General features: G+C 62.1%; 1 protein-coding gene across 1 annotated transcript in view; it reads right to left on the bottom strand.

The window, feature by feature from the left end:
• Nucleotides 1-14,918, bottom strand: part of emilin1b (elastin microfibril interfacer 1b) — a 185,761-nt gene that overhangs the window by 136,150 nt on the left and 34,693 nt on the right. The gene's annotated exons all lie outside the window — the stretch shown is intronic.

Below are 14,918 nucleotides of genomic sequence, written 5' to 3' on the forward strand. Positions count from 1 at the left end.
GGGTGTCCCTGTCACTCGGTGCGGGTGACCCTGTCACTCGGTGCGGGTGACCCGGTCACTCGGTGCGGGTGACCCGGTCAATCGGTGCGGGTGACCCTGTCACTCGGTGCGGGTGCCCCTGTCACTCGATGCGGGTGCCCCTGTCACTCGGTGCCTGTGTCCCTGTCACTCGGTGCTTGTGTCCCTGTCCCTCGGTGCCTGTGTCCCTATCACTCGGTGAAGGTGTCCCTGTGACTCGGTGCTGGTGTCCAAGTCAATCGGTGCCTGTGTTCCTGTCACTCGGTGAAGGTGTCCCTGTCACTCGGTGCCTGTGTCCCTGTCACTCGGTGCCTGTGTCCTGTCACTCGGTGCGGGTGTCCCTGTCACTCGGTGCCTGTGTCCCTGTCACTCGGTGCGGGTGACCCTGACACTCGGTGCGGGTGACCCGGTCACTCGGTGCGGGTGTCCCTGTCACTCGGTGCGGGTGTCCCTGTCACTCGGTGCCTGTGTCCTGTCACTCGGTGCGTGTGTCCCTGTCACTCGGTGCGGGTGACCCTGTCACTCGGTGCGGGTGCCCCTGTCACTCAATGCGGGTGCCCCTGTTACTCGGTGCCTGTGTCCCTGTCACTTGGTGCTTGTGTCCCTGTCCCTCGGTGCCTGTGTCCCTTTCCCTCGGTGCCTGTGTCCCTGTCACTCGGTGCTGGTGTCCAAGTAAATCGGTGCCTGTGTTCCTGTCACTCGGTGAAGGTGTCCCTGTCACTCGGTGCTTGTGTCCCTGTCACTCGGTGCCTGTGTCCTGTCACTCGGTGCGGGTGTCCCTGTCACTCGGTGCCTGTGTCCCTGTCACTCGGTGCGGGTGACCCTGACACTCGGTGCGGGTGACCCGGTCACTCGGTGCGGGTGTCCCTGTCACTCGGTGCGGGTGTCCCTGTCACTCGGTGCCTGTGTCCTGTCACTCGGTGCCTGTGTCCTGTCACTCGGTGCGTGTGTCCCTGTCACTCGGTGCGGGTGACCCTGTCACTCGGTGCCTGTGTCCCTGTCACTCGGTGCGGGTGACCCGGTCACTCGGTGCGGGTGACCCTGTTACTCGGTGCCTGTGTCCTGTCACTCGGTGCCTGTGTCCCTGTCACTCGGTGCGTGTGTCCCTGTCACTCGGTGCGTGTGTCCCTGTCACTCGGTGCGGGTGACCCTGTCACTCGGTGCGGGTGTCCCTGTCACTCGGTGCGGGTGTCCCTGTCACTCGGTGCGGGTTTCCCTGTCACTCTGTGAAGGTGTCGCTGTCACTCGGTGCCGGTGTCGCTGTCACTCGGTGCCGGTGTCCCTGTCACTCGGTGCCTGTGTCCCTGTCACTCGGTGCGGGTGACCTGGTCACTCGGTGCGGGTGTCCCTGTCACTCGGTGCCTGTGTCCCTGTCACTCGGTGCCTGTGTCCCTGTCACTCGGTGCGGGTGACCCTGTCACTCGGTGCCTGTGTCCCTGTCACTCGGTGCGGGTGTCCCTGTCACTCGGTGCGGGTGTCCCTGTCACTCGGTGCCTGTGTCCCTGTCACTCGGTGCGGGTGTCCCTGTCACTCGGTGCGGGTGACCCTGTCACTCGGTGCGGGCGACCCGGTCACTCGGTGCGGGCGACCCGGTCACTCGGTGCGGGCGACCCGGTCACTCGGTGCGGGCGACCCGGTCACTCGGTGCGGGCGACCCGGTCACTCGGTGCGGGCGACCCTGTCACTCGGTGCGGGTGCCCCTGTCACTCGATGCGGGTGCCCCTGTCACTCGGTGCCTGTGTCCCTGTCACTCGGTGCTTGTGTCCCTGTCCCTCGGTGCCTGTGTCCCTGTCACTCGGTGAAGGTGTCCCTGTGACTCGGTGCTGGTGTCCAAGTCAATCGGTGCCTGTGTTCCTGTCACTCGGTGAAGGTGTCCCTGTCACTCGGTGCCTGTGTCCCTGTCACTCGGTGCCTGTGTCCTGTCACTCGGTGCGGGTGTCCCTGTCACTCGGTGCCTGTGTCCCTGTCACTCGGTGCGGGTGACCCTGACACTCGGTGCGGGTGACCCGGTCACTCGGTGCGGGTGTCCCTGTCACTCGGTGCGGGTGTCCCTGTCACTCGGTGCCTGTGTCCTGTCACTCGGTGCGGGTGAACCGGTCACTCGGTGCGGGTGTCCCTGTCACTCGGTGCGGGTGTCCCTGTCACTCGGTGCCTGTGTCCCTGTCACTCGGTGCCTGTGTCCTGTCACTCGGTGCCTGTGTCCTGTCACTCGGTGCGTGTGTCCCTGTCACTCGGTGCGGGTGACCCTGTCACTCGGTGCGGGTGCCCCTGTCACTCGTTGCGGGTGACCCTGTCACTCGGTGCGGGTGACCCTGTCATTCGGTGCGGGTGTCCCTGTCACTCAGTGCGGGTGTCCCTGTCACTCGGTGCGGGTGTCCCTGTCACTCGGTGCGGGTGTCCCTGTCACTCGGTGCCTGTGTCCCTGTCACTCGGTGCGGGTGTCCCTGTCACTCGGTACCTGTGTCCCTGTCACTCGGTGCGGGTGACCCTGACACTCGGTGCGGGTGACCCGGTCACTCGGTGCGGGTGTCCCTGTCACTCGGTGCGGGTGTCCCTGTCACTCGGTGCCTGTGTCCTGTCACTCGGTGCCTGTGTCCTGTCACTCGGTGCGTGTGTCCCTGTCACTCGGTGCGGGTGACCCTGTCACTCGGTGCGGGTGCCCCTGTCACTCGTTGCGGGTGCCCCTGTCACTCGGTGCGGGTGACCCTGTCATTCGGTGCGGGTGTCCCTGTCACTCGGTGCGTGTGTCCCTGTCACTCGGTGCGTGTGTCCCTGTCACTCGGTGCGTGTGTCCCTGTCACTCGGTGCGGGTGTCCCTGTCACTCGGTGCGGGTGTCCCTGTCACTCGGTGCGGGTGACCCGGTCACTCGGTGCGGGTGACCCGGTCACTCGGTGCGGGTGACCCTGTTACTCGGTGCCTGTGTCCTGTCACTCGGTGCCTGTGTCCCTGTCACTCGGTGCGTGTGTCCCTGTCACTCGGTGCGTGTGTCCCTGTCACTCGGTGCGGGTGACCCTGTCACTCGGTGCGGGTGTCCCTGTCACTCGGTGCGGGTGTCCCTGTCACTCGGTGCGGGTTTCCCTGTCACTCTGTGAAGGTGTCGCTGTCACTCGGTGCCGGTGTCGCTGTCACTCGGTGCCGGTGTCCCTGTCACTCGGTGCCTGTGTCCCTGTCACTCGGTGCGGGTGACCCGGTCACTCGGTGCGGGTGTCCCTGTCACTCGGTGCCTGTGTCCCTGTCACTCGGTGCCTGTGTCCCTGTCACTCGGTGCGGGTGACCCTGTCACTCGGTGCCTGTGTCCCTGTCACTCGGTGCGGGTGTCCCTGTCACTCGGTGCCTGTGTCCCTGTCACTCGGTGCGGGTGTCCCTGTCACTCGGTGCCTGTGTCCCTGTCACTCGGTGCGGGTGTCCCTGTCACTCGGTGCGGGTGACCCTGTCACTCGGTACGGGCGACCCGGTCACTCGGTGCGGGCGACCCGGTCACTCGGTGCGGGCGACCCGGTCACTCGGTGCGGGTGACCCTGTCACTCGGTGCGGGTGCCCCTGTCACTCGATGCGGGTGCCCCTGTCACTCGATGCGGGTGCCCCTGTCACTCGGTGCCTGTGTCCCTGTCACTCGGTGCTTGTGTCCCTGTCCCTCGGTGCCTGTGTCCCTGTCACTCGGTGAAGGTGTCCCTGTGACTCGGTGCTGGTGTCCAAGTCAATCGGTGCCTGTGTTCCTGTCACTCGGTGAAGGTGTCCCTGTCACTCGGTGCCTGTGTCCCTGTCACTCGGTGCCTGTGTCCTGTCACTCGGTGCGGGTGTCCCTGTCACTCGGTGCCTGTGTCCCTGTCACTCGGTGCGGGTGACCCTGACACTCGGTGCGGGTGACCCGGTCACTCGGTGCGGGTGTCCCTGTCACTCGGTGCCTGTGTCCTGTCACTCGGTGCGGGTGACCCTGACACTCGGTGCGGGTGACCCGGTCACTCGGTGCGGGTGTCCCTGTCACTCGGTGCGGGTGTCCCTGTCACTCGGTGCGGGTGTCCCTGTCACTCGGTGCCTGTGTCCTGTCACTCGGTGCGTGTGTCCCTGTCACTCGGTGCGGGTGACCCTGTCATTCGGTGCGGGTGTCCCTGTCACTCGGTGCCTGTGTCCTGTCACTCGGTGCGTGTGTCCCTGTCACTCGGTGCGGGTGTCCCTGTCACTCGGTGCGGGTGTCCCTGTCACTCGGTGCCTGTGTCCCTGTCACTCGGTGCCTGTGTCCTGTCACTCGGTGCCTGTGTCCCTGTCACTCGGTGCGTGTGTCCCTGTCACTCGGTGCGTGTGTCCCTGTCACTCGGTGCGTGTGTCCCTGTCACTCGGTGCGGGTGTCCCTGTCACTCGGTGCGGGTGACCCGGTCACTCGGTGCGAGTGACCCTGTTACTCGGTGCCTGTGTCCTGTCACTCGGTGCCTGTGTCCCTGTCACTCGGTGCGGGTGACCCTGTCACTCGGTGCGTGTGTCCCTGTCACTCGGTGCGGGTGACCCTGTCACTCGGTGCGGGTGTCCCTGTCACTCGGTGCGGGTGTCCCTGTCACTCGGTGCGGGTTTCCCTGTCACTCTGTGAAGGTGTCGCTGTCACTCGGTGCCGGTGTCGCTGTCACTCGGTGCCGGTGTCCCTGTCACTCGGTGCCTGTGTCCCTGTCACTCGGTGCGGGTGACCCGGTCACTCGGTGCGGGTGTCCCTGTCACTCGGTGCCTGTGTCCCTGTCACTCGGTGCCTGTGTCCCTGTCACTCGGTGCGGGTGACCCTGTCACTCGGTGCCTGTGTCCTGTCACTCGGTGCCGGTGTCCCTGTCACTCGGTGCCTGTGTCCCTGTCACTCGGTGCGGGTGTCCCTGTCACTCGGTGCCTGTGTCCCTGTCACTCGGTGCGGGTGTCCCTGTCACTCGGTGCGGGTGACCCGGTCACTCGGTGCGGGTTACCCGGTCACTCGGTGCGGGTGACCCGGTCACTCGGTGCGGGTGACCCTGTCACTCGGTGCGGGTGCCCCTGTCACTCGATGCGGGTGCCCCTGTCACTCGGTGCCTGTGTCCCTGTCACTCGGTGCTTGTGTCCCTGTCACTCGGTGCGTGTGTCCCTGTCACTCGGTGCGTGTGTCCCTGTCACTCGGTGCGGGTGACCCGGTCACTCGGTGCGAGTGACCCTGTTACTCGGTGCCTGTGTCCTGTCACTCGGTGCCTGTGTCCCTGTCACTCGGTGCGGGTGACCCTGTCACTCGGTGCGTGTGTCCCTGTCACTCGGTGCGGGTGTCCCTGTCACTCGGTGCGGGTGACCCTGTCACTCGGTGCGGGTGACCCTGTCACTCGGTGCGGGTGTCCCTGTCACTCGGTGCGGGTGTCCCTGTCACTCGGTGCGGGTTTCCCTGTCACTCTGTGAAGGTGTCGCTGTCACTCGGTGCCGGTGTCGCTGTCACTCGGTGCCGGTGTCCCTGTCACTCGGTGCCTGTGTCCCTGTCACTCGGTGCGGGTGACCCGGTCACTCGGTGCGGGTGTCCCTGTCACTCGGTGCCTGTGTCCCTGTCACTCGGTGCCTGTGTCCCTGTCACTCGGTGCGGGTGACCCTGTCACTCGGTGCCTGTGTCCTGTCACTCGGTGCTGGTGTCCCTGTCACTCGGTGCCTGTGTCCCTGTCACTCGGTGCGGGTGTCCCTGTCACTCGGTGCCTGTGTCCCTGTCACTCGGTGCGGGTGTCCCTGTCACTCGGTGCGGGTGACCCGGTCACTCGGTGCGGGTGACCCGGTCACTCGGTGCGGGTGACCCTGTCACTCGGTGCGGGTGCCCCTGTCACTCGATGCGGGTGCCCCTGTCACTCGGTGCCTGTGTCCCTGTCACTCGGTGCCTGTGTCCCTGTCACTCGGTGCTTGTGTCCCTGTCCCTCGGTGCTTGTGTCCCTGTCACTCGGTGTGAAGGTGTCCCTGTGACTCGGTGCTGGTGTCCAAGTCAATCGGTGCCTGTGTTCCTGTCACTCGGTGAAGGTGTCCCTGTCACTCGGTGCCTGTGTCCCTGTCACTCGGTGCCTGTGTCCTGTCACTCGGTGCGGGTGTCCCTGTCACTCGGTGCGGGTGACCCTGACACTCGGTGCGGGTGACCCGGTCACTCGGTGCGGGTGTCCCTGTCACTCGGTGCGGGTGTCCCTGTCACTCGGTGCCTGTGTCCTGTCACTCGGTGCGTGTGTCCCTGTCACTCGGTGCGGGTGACCCTGTCACTCGGTGCGGGTGCCCCTGTCACTCGTTGCGGGTGCCCCTGTCACTCGTTGCGGGTGTCCCCGTCACTCGGTGCGGGTGACCCGGTCACTCGGTGCGGGTGTCCCTGTCACTCGGTGCCTGTGTCCCTGTCACTCGGTGCCTGTGTCCTGTCACTCGGTGCTGGTGTCCCTGTCACTCGGTGCCTGTGTCCCTGTCACTCGGTGCGGGTGTCCCTGTCACTCGGTGCGGGTGTCCCTGTCACTCGGTGCGGGTGTCGCTGTCACTCTGTGAAGGTGTCGCTGTCACTCGGTGCCGGTGTCGCTGTCACTCGGTGCCGGTGTCCCTGTCACTCGGTGCGGGTGTCCCTGTCACTCGGTGCGGGTGTCCCTGTCACTCGGTGCGGGTGACCCTGTCACTCCGTGCCTGTGTCCCTGTCACTCGGTGAGGGTGACCCTGTCACTCGGTGCCTGTGTCCTGTCACTCGGTGCGGGTGTCCCTGTCACTCGGTGCCTGTGTCCCTGTCACTCGGTGCCTGTGTCCCTGTCACTCGGTGCCTGTGTCCCTGTCACTCGGTGCCTGTGTCCCTGTCACTCGGTGCGTGTGTCCCTGTCACTCGGTGCGGGTGTCCCTGTCACTCGGTGCGGGTGTCCCTGTCACTCGTTGCGGGTGACCCTGTCACTCGGTGCGGGTGCCCCTGTCACTCGGTGCGGGTGTCCCTGTCACTCGGTGCGGGTGTCCCTGTCACTCGTTGCGGGTGACCCTGTCACTCGGTGCGGGTGCCCCTGTCACTCGGTGCGGGTGCCCCTGTCACTCGATGCGGGTGCCCCTGTCACTCGGTGCCTGTGTCCCTGTCACTCGGTGCTTGTGTCCCTGTCCCTCGGTGCCTGTGTCCCTGTCCCTCGGTGCCTGTGTCCCTGTCACTCGGTGCCGGTGTCCAAGTCAATCGGTGCCTGTGTTCCTGTCACTCGGTGAAGGTGTCCCTGTCACTCGGTGCTTGTGTCCCTGTCACTCGGTGCCTGTGTCCTGTCACTCGGTGCGGGTGTCCCTGTCACTCGGTGCCTGTGTCCCTGTCACTCGGTGCGGGTGACCCTGTCACTCGGTGCGGGTGACCCGGTCACTCGGTGCGGGTGTCCCTGTCACTCGGTGCGGGTGTCCCTGTCACTCGGTGCCTGTGTCCTGTCACTCGGTGCCTGTGTCCTGTCACTCGGTGCGTGTGTCCCTGTCACTCGGTGCGGGTGACCCTGTCACTCGGTGCGGGTGCCCCTGTCACTCGTTGCGGGTGCCCCTGTCACTCGTTGCGGGTGCCCCTGTCTCTCGGTGCGGGTGACCCTGTCATTCGGTGCGGGTGTCCCTGTCACTCGGTGCGGGTGTCCCTGTCACTCGGTGCGGGTGTCCCTGTCACTCGGTGCGGGTGTCCCTGTCACTCGGTGCGGGTGACCCTGTCACTCGGTGCGGGTGACCCTGTCACTCGGTGCGGGTGACCCTGTCACTCGGTGCGGGTGACCCTGTCACTCGGTGCCGGTGACCCGGTCACTCGGTGCGGGTGACCCGGTCACTCGGTGCGGGTGTCCCTGTCACTCGGTGCCTGTGTCCCTGTCACTCGGTGCGGGTGACCCTGTCACTCGGTGCCTGTGTCCTGTCACTCAGTGCTGGTGTCCCTGTCACTCGGTGTCTGTGTCCCTGTCACTCGGTGCCTGTGTCCCTGTCACTCGGTGCGGGTGTCCCTGTCACTCGGTGCCTGTGTCCCTGTCACTCGGTGCCTGTGTCCCTGTCACTCGGTGCGGGTGTCCCTGTCACTCGGTGCGGGTGACCCGGTCACTCGGTGCGGGTGACCCGGTCACTCGGTGCGGGTGACCCTGTCACTCGGTGCGGGTGCCCCTGTCACTCGATTCGGGTGCCCCTGTCACTCGGTGCCTGTGTCCCTGTCACTCGGTGCTTGTGTCCCTGTCCCTCGGTGCCTGTGTCCCTGTCACTCGGTGAAGGTGTCCCTGTGACTCGGTGCTGGTGTCCAAGTCAATCGGTGCCTGTGTTCCTGTCACTCGGTGAAGGTGTCCCTGTCACTCGGTGCCTGTGTCCCTGTCACTCGGTGCCTGTGTCCTGTCACTCGGTGCGGGTGTCCCTGTCACTCGGTGCCTGTGTCCCTGACACTCGGTGCGGGTGACCCTGACACTCGGTGCGGGTGACCCTGACACTCGGTGCGGGTGACCCGGTCACTCGGTGCGGGTGTCCCTGTCACTCGGTGCAGGTGTCCCTGTCACTCGGTGCCTGTGTCCTGTCACTCGGTGCGTGTGTCCCTGTCACTCGGTGCGGGTGACCCTGTTACTCGGTGCGGGTGCCCCTGTCACTCGTTGCGGGTGCCCCTGTCACTCGTTGCGGGTGTCCCCGTCACTCGGTGCGGGTGACCCGGTCACTCGGTGCGGGTGTCCCTGTCACTCGGTGCCTGTGTCCCTGTCACTCGGTGCCTGTGTCCTGTCACTCGGTGCTGGTGTCCCTGTCACTCGGTGCCTGTGTCCCTGTCACTCGGTGCGGGTGTCCCTGTCACTCGGTGCGGGTGTCCCTGTCACTCTGTGAAGGTGTCGCTGTCACTCGGTGCCGGTGTCGCTGTCACTCGGTGCCGGTGTCCCTGTCACTCGGTGCCTGTGTCCCTGTCACTCGGTGCGGGTGACCCTGTCACTCCGTGCCTGTGTCCCTGTCACTCGGTGCGGGTGACCCTGTCACTCGGTGCCTGTGTCCTGTCCCTCGGTGCCTGTGTCCCTGTCACTCGGTGAAGGTGTCCCTGTCACTCGGTGCCTGTGTCCCTGTCACTCGGTGCGGGTGTCCCTGTCACTCGGTGCGGGTGTCCCTGTCACTCGGTGCGGGTGACCCTGTCACTCGGTGCGTGTGTCCCTGTCACTCGGTGCGTGTGTCTCTGTCACTCGGTGCGTGTGTCCCTGTCACTCGGTGCGGGTGTCCCTGTCACTCGGTGCGGGTGACCCGGTCACTCGTTGCGGGTGACCGTGTCACTCGGTGCGGGTGCCCCTGTCACTCGGTGCGGGTGTCCCTGTCACTCGGTGCGGGTGTCCCTGTCACTCGTTGCGGGTGACCCTGTCACTCGATGCGGGTGCCCCTGTCACTCGGTGCCTGTGTCCCTGTCACTCGGTGCTTGTGTCCCTGTCCCTCGGTGCCTGTGTCCCTGTCACTCGGTGAAGGTGTCCCTGTCACTCGGTGCCTGTGTCCCTGTCACTCGGTGCGGGTGTCCCTGTCACTCGGTGCGGGTGTCCCTGTCACTCGGTGCGGGTGACCCTGTCACTCGGTGCGTGTGTCCCTGTCACTCGGTGCGTGTGTCTCTGTCACTCGGTGCGTGTGTCCCTGTCACTCGGTGCGGGTGTCCCTGTCACTCGGTGCGGGTGACCCGGTCACTCGTTGCGGGTGACCCTGTCACTCGGTGCGGGTGCCCCTGTCACTCGGTGCGGGTGTCCCTGTCACTCGGTGCGGGTGTCCCTGTCACTCGTTGCGGGTGACCCTGTCACTCGATGCGGGTGCCCCTGTCACTCGGTGCCTGTGTCCCTGTCACTCGGTGCTTGTGTCCCTGTCCCTCGGTGCCTGTGTCCCTGTCCCTCGGTGCCTGTGTCCCTGTCACTCGGTGCTGGTGTCCAAGTCACTCGGTGCCTGTGTTCCTGTCACTCGGTGAAGGTGTCCCTGTCACTCGGTGCCTGTGTCCTGTCACTCGGTGCGGGTGTCCCTGTCACTCGGTGCCTGTGTCCCTGTCACTCGGTGCGGGTGTCCCTGACACTCGGTGCGGGTGACCCGGTCACTCGGTGCGGGTGACCCGGTCACTCGGTGCGGGTGTCCCTGTCACTCGGTGCGGGTGTCCCTGTCACTCGGTGCCTGTGTCCTGTCACTCGGTGCCTGTGTCCTGTCACTCAGTGCGTGTGTCCCTGTCACTCGGTGCGGGTGCCCCTGTCACTCGTTGCAGGTGTCCCTGTCACTCGGTGCGGGTGTCCCTGTCACTCGGTGCGGGTGTCCCTGTCACTCGGTGCGGGTGTCCCTGTCACTCGGTGCCTGTGTCCCTGTCACTCGGTGCCTGTGTCCTGTCACTCGGTGCCTGTGTCCCTGTCACTCGGTGCCTGTGTCCCTGTCACTCGGTGCGGGTGACTCTGTCACTCGGTGCGGGTGACTCTGTCACGCGGTGCGGGTGACCCTGTCACTCGGTGCGGGTGACCCGGTCACTCGGTGCGGGTGACCCTGTTACTCGGTGCCTGTGTCCCTGTCACTCGGTGCCTGTGTCCCTGTCACTCGGTGCGGGTGACCCTGTCACTCGGTGCGTGTGTCCCTGTCACTCGGTGCGGGTGACCCTGTCACTCGGTGCGGGTGTCCCTGTCACTCGGTGCGGGTGTCCCTGTCACTCGGTGCGGGTGTCCCTGTCACTCGGTGCGGGTTTCCCTGTCACTCTGTGAAGGTGTCGCTGTCACTCGGTGCCGGTGTCGCTGTCACTCGGTGCGGGTGACCCGGTCACTCGGTGCGGGTGTCCCTGTCACTCGGTGCCTGTGTCCCTGTCACTCGGTGCCTGTGTCCCTGTCACTCGGTGCGGGTGACCCTGTCACTCGGTGCCTGTGTCCTGTCACTCGGTGCCGGTGTCCCTGTCACTCGGTGCCTGTGTCCCTGTCACTCGGTGCGGGTGTCCCTGTCACTCGGTGCCTGTGTCCCTGTCACTCGGTGCGGGTTACCCGGTCACTCGGTGCGGGTGTCCCTGTCACTCGGTGCCTGTGTCCCTGTCACTCGGTGCGGGTGTCCCTGTCACTCGGTCCGGGTGACCCGGTCACTCGGTGCGGGTGACCCGGTCACTCGGTGCGGGTGACCCTGACTTGCCATCCTGTTTTGGAAATACAACATCATTCCTTCACTATCATTCAGTCGATGTCCTGCATTCTGTCCCTGATAATGTTGTGGGTCTAACTGCAGCAGCAGCTGGTGTGCACTGGTTCAGGAAGGCTGCTTCTTGTCACCTTCTCACGGACAGCTCAGGACCGGTAATAAAAGCTGACCAAGCGGCGACACCCACATCCCATGAGTGAATGATAAAAAAACTCCCTTCATAGGATAGTCCCATCATGCCACACACATTTGGATTTTAAAGAGTATAGTTCAAATTTGAAATTAATTTATTTTTACAATTTCGAGTCATAGAGTCATATAACATGGAATCAGACTTTGGTCCATCTCATGGTAACTGACCAGATATCCCAACCTGGCCTAGTCCCCTTTTTAAGATTAGATTCCCTACAGCGTGGAAACAGACTCTTCGGGTCAACAAGTCCACACTGACCCTCCGAAGTGTATTTCCCTCTGACTAATGCATCTAACACTAGGGACAACTTAGCATGGCTAATTCACCTGACCTGCACATCTTTGGACTGTGGGAGGAAACTGGAGCACCCAGAGGAAACCCATGCAGAAACAGGGAGAATGTACAAACTCCACACAGACAGTCACCTGAGGCTGGAATTGAACCTGGGACCCTGGTGCTGTGAGGCAGCAGTGCTAACCACTGAGCCACTGTGCCTCCCCAAAAGGTTGCCAGCATTTGGTCCATATCCCTCTAAACCCTTCATATTCATGTACCCATCAAGATGCCTTCTAAATGGTGTAATTGTACCAGCCTCCACCACTTCCTCTGGCAGCTCATTCCACATTCACACCACCCTCTGGGTGAAACAGTTACTCCTAGAGACTACATTTGTTGCAATAACTGCAGGGAATCAGTTCGCAGACTTGGCAGGCGAGCCAGTCTGTGATGCAGAACACATGCTCAGTTTCCACATTAGCCAATAATGCCATAAAGCACTCTCCATCCATAACCTCATCACCTCAGGGGATCTCCCATCCACCGCCTCCAACCTCATAGTCCCACAACCCCGCACTGCCCGTTTCTACCTCCTGCCCAAAATCCACAAACCTGACTGACCCGGCCGACCCATTGTCTCAGCCTGCTCCTGCCCCACCGAACTCATCTCTGCATACCTCGACAACGGTCCTGTCCCCCTTAGTCCAAGAACTCCCCACCTACGTTCGGGACACCACCCACGCCCTCCATCTCCTCCATGATTTTCGCTTCCCCGGTCCCCAACGCCTTATCTTCACCATGGACATCCAGTCCCTGTACACCTCCATCCCCCATCACGAAGGACTCAAAGCCCTCCACTTCTTCCTTTCCCGCCGTACCAACCAGTACCCTTCAACTGACACCCTCCTTTGACTGAACTGGTCCTCACCCTGAACAACTTCTCTTTCCAATCCTCCCACTTCCTCCAAACCAAAGGAGTAGCCATGGGCACCCACATGGGCCCCAGCTATGCCTGCCTCTTCGTAGGATATGTGGAACAGTCCATCTTCCGCAGCTACACTGGCACCACTCCCCACCTTTTCCTCCACTACATCGATGATTGTATCGGCGCTACCTCGTGCTCCCACAAGGAGGTTGAACAGTTCATCCACTTTACCAACATCTTCCACCCTGACCTCAAATTCACCTGGACTGTCTCAGACTCCTCCCTCCCCTTCCTAGACCTCTCCATTTCTATCTTGGGCGACCGAATCAACACCAACATTTACTATAAACCGACCGACTCCCACAGCTACCTAGACTACACCTTCTCCCACCCTGCCCCCTGTAAAAACGCCACCCCATATTCCCAATTCCTTCGTCTCTGCCGCATCTGCTCCCAGGAGGACCAGTTCCAAAACCGTACCACCCAGATGGCCTCCTTCTTCAAAGACCGCAATTTCCCCCCAGACGTCGTCGACGATACCCACCACCGCATCTCCTCCACTTCCCACTCCTCCGCCCTTGAGCCCCGCCCCTCCAATCGCCACCAGGACAGAACCCCACTGGTCCTCACCTATCACCCCACCAACCTCCATGTACAGCGTATTATCTGCCGTCATTTCCGCCACCTCCAAATGGACCCCACCACCAGGGATATAGAACAATACAGCACAGAACAGGCCCTTCGGCCCACGATGTTGTGCCGAACTTCTATCCTAGATTAAGCACCCATCCATGTACCTATCCAAATGCCACTTAAAGGTCGCCAATGAATCTGACTCTACCACTCCCTCGGGCAGCGCATTCCATGCCCCCACCACTCTCTGGGTAAAGAACCCACCCCTGACATCTCCCCTATACCTTCCACCCTTCACCTTAAATTTATGTCCCCTTGTAACACTCTGTTGTACCCGGGGAAAAAGTTTCTGACTGTCTACTCTATCTATTCCCCTGATCATCTTATAAACCTCTATCAAGTCACCCCTCATCCTTCGCCGTTCCAACGAGAAAAGGCCGAGAACTCTCAACCTATCCTCGTACGACCTACTCTCCATTCCAGGCAACATCCTGGTAAATCTTCTCTGCACCCTCTCCAAAGCTTCCACATCTTTCCTAAAGTGAGGCGACCAGAACTGCACACAGTACTCCAAATGTGGCCTAACCAAAGTCCTGTACAGCTGCAACATCACCTCACGACTCTTGAATTCAATCCCTCTGCTAATGAACGATAATACTCCATAGGCCTTCTTACAAACTCCCTTCCCTCCCCTATCAGCGTTCCGAAAATACCACTCCCTCCGTGACTCCCTCGTCAGGTCCACACCCCCCACCAACTCAACCTCCACTCCCGGCACCTTCCCCTGCAACTGCAAGAAATGCAAAACTTGCGCCCACACCTCCCCCCTGACTTCCCTCAAGGCCCCAAGGGATCCTTCCATATCCGCCAAAAATTCACCTGCACCTCCACACACATTATTTACTGCATCCGCTGCACCCGATGTGGCCTCCTCTATATTGGGGGAGAGAGGCCGTCTACTTGCGGAATGTTTCAGAGAACACCTCTGGGACACCCGGACCAACCAACCCAACCACCCCGTGGCTCAACACTTCAACTCCCCCTCCCACTCCACCAAGGACACGCAGGTCCTTGGACTCCTCCATCGCCAGACCATAGCATCATGACAGCTGGAGGAAGAGCGCCTCATCTTCCGCCTGGGAACCCTCCAACCACAAGGGATGAACTCAGATTTCTCCAGTTTCCTCATTTCCCCTCCCCCCACCTTGTCTCAGTCAAATCCCTCGAACTCAGCACCACCTTCCTAACCTGCAATCTTCTTCCTGACCTCTCCGCCCCCCACCCCACTCTAGCCTATCACCCTCACCTTGACCTCCTTCCACCTATCGCATTTCTAACGCCCCTCCCCCAAGTCGCTCCTCCCTACCTTTTACCTTAGCCTGCTTGGCACACTTTCCTCATTCCTGAAGAAGGGCTTATGCCCGAAGCGTCGATTCTCCTGCTCCTTGGATGCTGCCTGACCTGCTGCGCTTTTCCAGCAACACATTTTCAGCTCCTTTCTTAACCCCACCCTTCACCTGATGTTGAGACCCCCAGGTTAAACCACTACCAGTCATCTGCTGAGACTTTGTTTACTCTACTTTGTATTATAAATAATGCAGTGTTTTTCTGTTAATCAATTACTTTCAGTGCCAGCTTGCTAGTATCTGTCCTGGGATAGTTTGATGGGGGACAGTGTAGAGGGAGATTTGCTGTGTTTAACCCTGTGCTGTCCTTGTTCCTGGGAGTTTTTGATGGGCGACAGTGTAGAGGAAGCTTCACTCTGTGTCTAATCCTATACTGTCCCTATCCTGGGAGAGGTTGATGAGGGACAGTGT

Source organism: Chiloscyllium punctatum, chromosome 11, assembly GCF_047496795.1.
Source record: "Chiloscyllium punctatum isolate Juve2018m chromosome 11, sChiPun1.3, whole genome shotgun sequence".
Taxonomy (NCBI): Eukaryota; Metazoa; Chordata; class Chondrichthyes; order Orectolobiformes; family Hemiscylliidae; genus Chiloscyllium; species Chiloscyllium punctatum.